The sequence below is a fragment of the Lepisosteus oculatus genome, chromosome 8 (assembly GCF_040954835.1).
Source record: "Lepisosteus oculatus isolate fLepOcu1 chromosome 8, fLepOcu1.hap2, whole genome shotgun sequence".
NCBI lineage: Eukaryota > Metazoa > Chordata > Actinopteri > Semionotiformes > Lepisosteidae > Lepisosteus > Lepisosteus oculatus.
Window position 1 is genome coordinate 51873900 of NC_090703.1, and position 8837 is coordinate 51882736.

Sequence of the window (8837 nt, forward strand, 5' to 3'; positions counted from 1 at the left end):
TAAACAATTGAAAATATAAAAGACAGGTTTATTTGCTATCATTACATGCTTTACTCAAAATGTAAGACATCCAATTATCCAAAGCAGTCCAAAAGCTACCTTCACTCATCCCTTCAAAAATGCACTAATTTAACTGTAACTTTAACTGTAAACTGAGATCTAGTTGATTAGAGAGCTAATGTTAATTTCTAAAGAATAAAACACCCTGAATAGGACACTCTGCTCCCTTATTTCAGTGCTAACCTGGAACAGATATTCTAAACCAGGTAATGCATCTCAGATATATATCCTCTGCCTGGAGTCTAACAAATGGAAATGCTGTAAATACTCCATGAAATATGAAAACATAACCCTTTGTCTTAATTTCTCTGCCAAACTCTTCAGGGCTCAAAAGTACCTCTTAGGTATCAGTCCACTAAAACTGAATTGCTGGACCTTTGGCCTCCTGTTAGGAAGGTATAGGTCACACTCTTGCTTCTTCATTTCTGGAGATTGACTATTGGGGATCTCAAACTTCTAAACCTAGACCATTCCTTGTCTCGGTTCTGGCTTCGTAAAAGGTGTCCAATTGCTGGGTAGTTTCCGAGGTCATACCAACAGCCCCCAATTTGACTGGGGAGGCTGACCAACATGCATGGCTCTTCAGACTCCTGGAGCCACTCAGCAGGCCCAACTCTGCTGTCCCTGGCCTTTTAGCTCTGCTGCCATTGTTCCACCCTGGTGCTTGAACCTGAGTGTATATCACTGACACAAATAATCACACTGTAGTCATGCTGCACTGAGCGGGAAATTCTGCACGTGAGAGAGATCTGGATGTCTTCGCCTGGGTTAATCTACGTCTTTCATCTTGATAGCTGCTTTGTCTTTCCTGCAGAAACACAGACCTCCCCTTATCTCTGCTTTTCTCTTCTTCTTGTGTCCCTGCCGCTCTTCTTTGCTTGCAAGGCAAAGTCTCACACATTCACCCCTCATACATTCATTCTGTTTTTGTACTCTGTAAATTTGGGCCTCAATGATGACAGCAAAGTTACATGCACCTGAATCATGGAGGTTTGGACCCGGTGAAAAAGGACAGGCAAGATATAAAGAATGATTTCCCATCAGACAAAGACCCTTTCTAGGAAGGGTTGAGACACATTGTCAGGAAGATGATGCTAAGGCTGTGATTTCTATGCTGTGAGTAGGTGGACAGCCTCACCTTTCACCTGCTCAGTCTTCTTGCAAACGCAAGAATATGTAATGTTCCTCTCATTATACAGTGAGTCGCCCTCTCTGTGGTCCTCAGGTTTTCAGTCTCTCGTTTGTCCTCCAAGATACAATAACTGTAGACTAAACAAAATAAAAACATGCTGTTGTGGTTAAACTGCAACATCTCTTTGATATACGTAATACAGATGACAACTGTGTTTGTTGACACTTTTATTGACTGCTCTGATGATTATGTCCACACATTCTAGTGCACTTTTCTTCCTTTTTTGTGACATTTTTATAAATGTTTATTACTGAAAAGCTATTTGCACTGGAGGAAACTGTCCCTTACCTGTTAATATGTGGAAATATGAGAGACTTTTATGTTTCACTGTAGTAGGAAGATAACTGCTGAGGCATGAATTGTTTGTACTACTCCAGTTGAGGCAACTTTGAGATTTAGCCTTTTGTGTTGCCTGCTGTTTCGCCAAACCATTTGAAAACTCCGCAGGAAAGCTTTGCACAACAACAGGTCAATCACTCCTTAAATAAGTGTATGGATCGCGGCTCCCTGTGATTGCCTGTTGCAGCACAGTATGTTGGGTAGCTGAATTCTCAGCTATTACAATCTATTTATACATGAGTGGCATTAGAGGAATAAACTACAATGAGTGAAACACAGCAGTTCATGTAGCTGTGACAGAATTACATGTATAAAACCTGTATATTATTCCTTAGCTTCAGCAATTCTTTGTTGGGTTTTGATAAGTGCAATTTTTTGACAGAAACAGATTCCTGTTTTAGATTGGATTTTCAATTCACATTTCCTCAAGTAAACTCTGTGTAGCTGCTTTTACCTTGTAATCTGTGCCAATTTAGAAGAGACAGCATTCTCTTGTGATTTACACGGCTCAGAGGCAGCATTTCTAGCTAAATTTCTTGTGGTGTAAGAAAAGGTAAAGCCGAAGATGAAGTAAAAGACAGCAATTAATACAGCATCACTAATTGCAAATATTCTTAAGCAGTTAAAAATCAGGTTACCACTATTCACCCATCTATGAAATGACTTCTGTATCATTTTCAGGCTAAAATCTATTCACACACTTTTTTACTTAGAACTGAAATAAGATGGCTGGTAATATTCAAGCTAAAATGGGTCAAGACCATATTTACAGTTGATGCACCTGGTGATGCCTGCAGGGCAATGGGATGGTTTCCTGAGGTTCATTTATTATTGTAAGATGGAACATATGTAGTGGCTCAACTGACCTGAACCACCTCCAGGTGTCCAAAACGTGCCATTGAAAGACCTCTTCCTCAACACAGGGAGAGGTGAAGGGTCCTCACTGCTCAGGGAACTGACGCCCCCATAGCAGTCTCATTGTATACTACAAGCTATTGTATGTAAGGTGAGGCTGACAGACCAAGCACAGATTGCGCCTGGTTTAAAATTCTAGGAAACTGCGCTCAACAGGAGTAAGGCATTTAATATTATGGCAGTCTGATAAAGGAAAAAAACAACTAGAAAGCAATGAGCATGTGTAACCTCAGAGGAGGGTGAGATTTTGCTTTGATATCCCTGGGGTGCATGAGGAAGTAAACACAGCTCTGCAGCCAAAAGAGGAGGACAGTCTGTGCACCCGCATCATTCCCATTCTGCCTTCAGGCTCAGCTAGTTTGATGACTTTCATTTTCTCCATTGATGAGACCCATATTGTTAAATCACAGAGGGATAACTACACTGCCAATGAGAGCACTTAGTTCAACATGCTGTTGCAGTTGCTACCTAAAAGGCCCTCCTGAATTCGCGGCCGTTTCAACTATACCTACAGTGAAGGTCAGAATCGCAGTTTGTCAGAGCGCTCATTGAAACGCGCTGCTTGATTTCATTTGCAGGTGTGCGAAACTGTTATCAATGGTGTGCTTTTTGAGGGTCTGTTGTGTAATGTTGGAAAACAGTGTTGGGTTTTCCTTGCAGAGCCACTGAGGCACTTACCGTGAGTGAACTCAAAGACACACATGTATCATATCCGGTTCTGACTGTGGTAAATCATATTATCAGTAACAGCATGCAATCTGTGTTTAATATGATGTGCATGAGTAAATCTAGAAGGTTTGACTGAATTAAGAATCATTGCAGCTTCTCTTATGAAACAATGATCTGTTTTGTTTTTCTACAGTGATGAATGAAAACATTTTTTCAGCATCCTGCGGCTGAATATTGCCAGCTCATTTCCACTCAAAATGACACCATGACTTTGTCTTAGCTTGCACACAGCAGGATGTTAGAGTGGCAATATTCTGTCAGAAATTAGCCCCGTGTTCCCTGTGAGTGAAATACTAATGACCATGGGATGAGATCTGCACCTTCCGCATATATTAATTAGTTACTGATGTGCTTCAGTTTTACAAATGTACACAGAACATTTGTAAAATAAATTATAAACTCTTTTGAAATAATTAAGCATATTAGCATTATTTAAAACCCAAATAAAAACTGATGAAACGTTAACATTTATTAACACCAGTAGTATAGTAAGTAATAGTAGCTAATTAATTCATACAAATTGCCAGTCTGACATAATGAAGGGATGACCTTGAAAAGAAATTGAAACAGCCAGTTGTTTTCTCAGTTGCTGACATTTTTCAAAATGCCACACATCCTTGTGTCTGCTTTGTTGCTTTCTGACATTTCTCTTTTATTTAGAAAATGTTTTTCACTTTTAAACTTAAATATCATTAAATTATCATCACCCTCATTAAAGTGTGATATAAAATTAATTACCAATGAAGAGGTCAAATAATGTCTTGCATATATTTGTTACCTAAAAAGTAAAGGAATTCTTTAGGAAATCCAACATTTTCTATTATATTGTATTTGAATTATATGTAAATGCTGATCATGAGAAATGTATATTATATATTTTAGTAAAGTGGAATTTGTATTTGATATAATATTAAATATGATCATTTATTGATTATTGACATCAGATTGGTGTTTCTGTTGTATGACATCTGTACCACAAGTCAATTCATAATCACATTATGCAGCAGGACATTCGTGGCAGAACCGGAGGAACTGGTTTGAAACTGCTAGATGCTTCATTTAACTCCTGAAACCCCTGTAGATTTCCACCTCAATGTACAAAATGAGTGTTTTTTTTTCCTCTAAAGGGTGTGAAGGCACATCCATTTTCTTCAGGACACTGTTCTCCTGGAACTGTGGATTCCGAAGGGAGAAAAAACCATTCGCAACTCATAAAGTGGTCGTCGGTGTGAGTTTTGGAATGAATGAGTTCGTCCTTGTTACAAAACAGATGACATTCATTTTAAAAGCACATAAAAATTGTATCTTTTTAAACCGTACTGCAGCACATGCAAAACAATCCTGGTGCAAATCTCCTGCATCTTTCTCTTTTCATGGAGAGAAGCAGACAGGTGTCATCAAGCATCATTTGGGAAAAACAAAGGAGAGTAAGAGGGTGTTGAAATGAGGGATATAAAAGTCTTCATGACACAGACGAGCTTCAAGGACAGCTTCTGGGTCTATGCTGAAGTGGCTTCGCTATTAATTTGATCATTTTTGAAAATGACAATAGTCAACTTGATTCACCATAAAAAAAAATCTTATTTATATGTTAAAAGTCAAGGTTTTAATAAATAAGCAAGGTGGTTATGCAAAAAACAGATGAAAGATTGACACGTCTTCTACACAGTGTAGGGCCTTGGGCATGCATGTAGTTTTCTTAAGGAAAATAATGACTTAATTTATGAGAGTAGCTGTCACAATAATTAAAATGTTTTTTGGCAGTGCTGCAATGGCTTTGCAAATAAAGGTCCTCATGTGTGGGTGGTTCTAAAACATAACGCATGGTATACAGTATATGGTGTGCAGCCATAGAGCAGCAGAATCAGAAAGTGAACAGCTCATGCATGTCATCACGATTGTAGTCCCTCCTCCTTAAGGGCGCTCTGGCTCTTTCACTTCGGACCTAATTTTGTGCACCTGCCCCTTGTTCCAGCCTCCTTCCCGTCCCAAAAAGGCAGGCCTTCACTCAGTTCGGGGCTCTGCGTTTGATTCCCATGTTGTGCAAGCCCGGAACCTGTAATCGCCTGGCTCCGTTATGTTTTTTAAGTTTCTGTTCCTGTTCCCGTTCTCCCCACCGGTTCCAACCCGGTTCCTTTTTTTAACCTGTCTGTTCTCAGATGGACCGCCCGGCTTTGGACTTTGCCCATTTTTGGATTCCCCGTTTGGATTCCCTCTGGATTGTTTGCCCCGGACTCACCCCCCTGAACACCTGCGCACTTTGGACACACCCCCCCGTATTCATTCCCGATTCCTGCATGGCTTTCTCCCCTGTGTTTCTCACTCTACCCCGGATTGTGTCATCCGCATAGGGTCTGGAAAGAACTGTTCTGTTACACATGTGCTTAAACTCATAGCTGCTGGCCATTACTGTTCATCCTCTGCATTACGTACTCTATTGCACTGAAGGAAACCAAAGGGTGGCTGAGCCCTTGTGCTCATTTGGGTGCTTTCCTTTTGCTTGTACACATTTTAGTGTGTACATTCTGATGTGTTTCAAGCCATTAGCTGGCAAGCCTTTTCCAAATAATTACCAGGTGGGGGGATATTAAAGCCCATCTGATTCCCCAGCAGTGACCCGAATTACAAAAAAATTATGACAGAACATACCTTGCTGCCATTACTAAATTGATTTATTTTTTAATGAGAATATTACAGCCAGAGGTAAATCAGATGTCTGTACAGTTTCTGTTTCCCTTTTCTCAAACCTCTTTCCTCTACACTTTTATGCAATCCGCTGAATATATGTTTCAGACTTTTTTTGTTTAATAGATATGGTTTTGTCTTGCTTTTATTCAGTTTGTCACTGGGCTCTTCCAGAGCTGTGCTTGGGCATTTGTAAAGTCTGTGCAGCTCAATCCATCTCCATATACCTACTTGATAAGCTATCATCTGCCCAAAAAACGTATAAATGAGGTAATAATTACTTCTCCAAACATCACTCAGGGAGAGATAACAGGTGGGTATATCACTCCCAACCAGATGGCCTCAGCAGTCAACCAGGAGCCAATCAGGGGACCCCAATTGGCTCCAGAGCATTCCTGCTATGATTAAATAGTTTTAAGGCTAGTTCTGCCACTGAGGAAGGCACTTTGACCATGCTGATAGCAATCACATCCACCGATATGCACCAGCAGTGGTATTAGGTCTGTGGCTTACTCACAGAATACACGTCTCTTCTCTTTTACCCCCAGGACTACTGTGCTTTTTCTATTATTTCTTCCATATAAGCACAATTCATAAGCTTAAAAAAAATGTGGTATTAAAAAATTGTTCTTTTGCCCCTACAAAGACACAACATATAAATTGACCTTAAAAACACAGGTTCGCATATTTATTAAAGATAGAAATTTTTCTTTATTACGGTACACAACATTATAATCCATTTTCAAGTCTCCCTTTCCACCTGGCGTAAACATGTTTAATTTATTGTAATAAATTGTTTTTTTTTTATGTTGCAAATATGCAGCTTATACAAAGGTTCTTTGGATTGGATGAGAAGTTTTGTAACTGTGCCCAAGAAAATGAAAACTATACATTATGTGTGCAGTGGAAGCTGGTACTACAGGTTACTTGCAAAATGGCCTGAGTGCTGCTATGAAAATATTCATACAGTCAGGAGGCACAATGTGTTTTTTCTTTGAAATACAGTATGTTTCTCAGCTCTGCTTAAAAAATTAGCTTTCTAACCTTCAGAGGTTTGCTTTGTGGTTTCAAAAGCCATCCTCACTTTAAACCCAGAGCTGTCATGCAAAGGATTAAAAAGCCATAAGACGCAATTTTACATTGCAATATTTTTTGTCGGTGGCCAATTTATAACGAATATTATTTTCCATGGCACCAAAGTGAAAGCCAAGGAAGAATAAAAAATCTATTAGAAATAAATAAAAAAAAGATAGCTTACAGCAAACTCGTGTGTCTTCGGCTTCTGCAAAAAAAATCCTTGAAAATGAATGAAGTCAGACTAATCCTGCTGAATGAATTACACAGGATCATAATAACTGATCTTGTGTCTAGAAATTCGCCTAAGCATTTTCCATTTGTCTTTCCTACCTAGCAAGGAGAGAATTCGGATTTGTTTCATCTCTGTCTGTCTTATTACAAGATTTTATAGTCTGCAGAGACTCAGAAAATCAATAGAAAGTGGTAGAAATTTTGTAGGATGCTACTCTGGGTTTTGTCATTATTATTTCACTGATTTTGGATGCTGATAAAGTCTGGTAGTTAAATGAAATAGTGTCCTTAGAATTGTCAGACACAGCTGTGCACATAATTCAGACCATCACCACTGTATAATTGTTGCCTGTAGATATGGCTTGTTTAGGGTCTTTTTCAGTTTTTATTTTATGTTTTTACATTTCTATTTGCAACTGCTTTACAATTTATGAATTATTCAAAGCACATTTTCTGCACAAGCACAGAAGCAACAGCAATCCATTTTATTAATATTTTTTCAAGTGTGATCAATGCTGGAAAAGGAGTCTAAGATTTCTGTGTTTACCAGTGTAATTGTAATGAAACCCTTCTGGTCTCTTTGTTAAGAGCCTTAAAAACAAAAAGGCATGTTTGTTTTTCTTAATATACCCAAGCATATCATTGACAAGAAGAAAATCTTGTTTTTATTAGGAAAAAGAAGACTTCATAAAGTTACAGTCATTTATAATCTTTTTACCTCTTGCGGGTGAAGGAAACTATAAATGTAGTATGATTCTTAGAAATCAAAGCATATGTTTAAAATATTGCAATTTATGTTCTTTGTCATTATTGATGATAATGTCAGAAAGTGCATATGATCACATACATGGACTATAATGAGTTTAAAGATGTTTTGGAAAGCTTGGCATTTGAAGGTCATGGTTCTGGAGTGGCTCTGGAGTTATTAATTAAAAAGAGCATGTTCAGTGCTGTGTTTCAGGTATTGTAGCAAAAGTCTGGGTTTGTCACTGGCTGACTTCCCTAACAGCAGGGCAAAATAGGAGTTTGAGTCAAGGTATCCACAGCCAGATTCAATGCAGGGGCCTAGTGACTTACAGGGCGTTTCAAAGAGAACTAAATATAGTTTGGAATGTAGTTGTTTCATTAAAATGTAAAACACTCTCTCATACATTGAAAACAAGTCAATTATGGCCCACAATGAAGTTCAACAAAGCCAAGCCCTGAAATATTAATAGACATGACAGAGCAGTCTACCTTCATCGATAAATAATGCTGTCTTTCCTCCTTTGCATTCTTCATCTTCTAATAGAGTTTATTTAAATAACAGATTTGATTTCTTTAATGAGTGGGATTTACACATAACTAACATTAATAATTTAAGATAGTAAGTTTATTTGGAGGTATTCATTATATCAAATGTTTTCAATATTTCAAAAGATAAATGACAGAATAAACCATATGATCTTTAATGGCTGTGAATAACAGGTTTTCCAAAGACACAGTGAAATGAAATATTGGTCACGTCAGTGAATATGTTGGACCATTAGTTCTGGTATTATCGCTCAAAGATTTAACTCTAATAATAATGAATTACATTTATGCATCACTCTTAATTTAAAAGGATCCT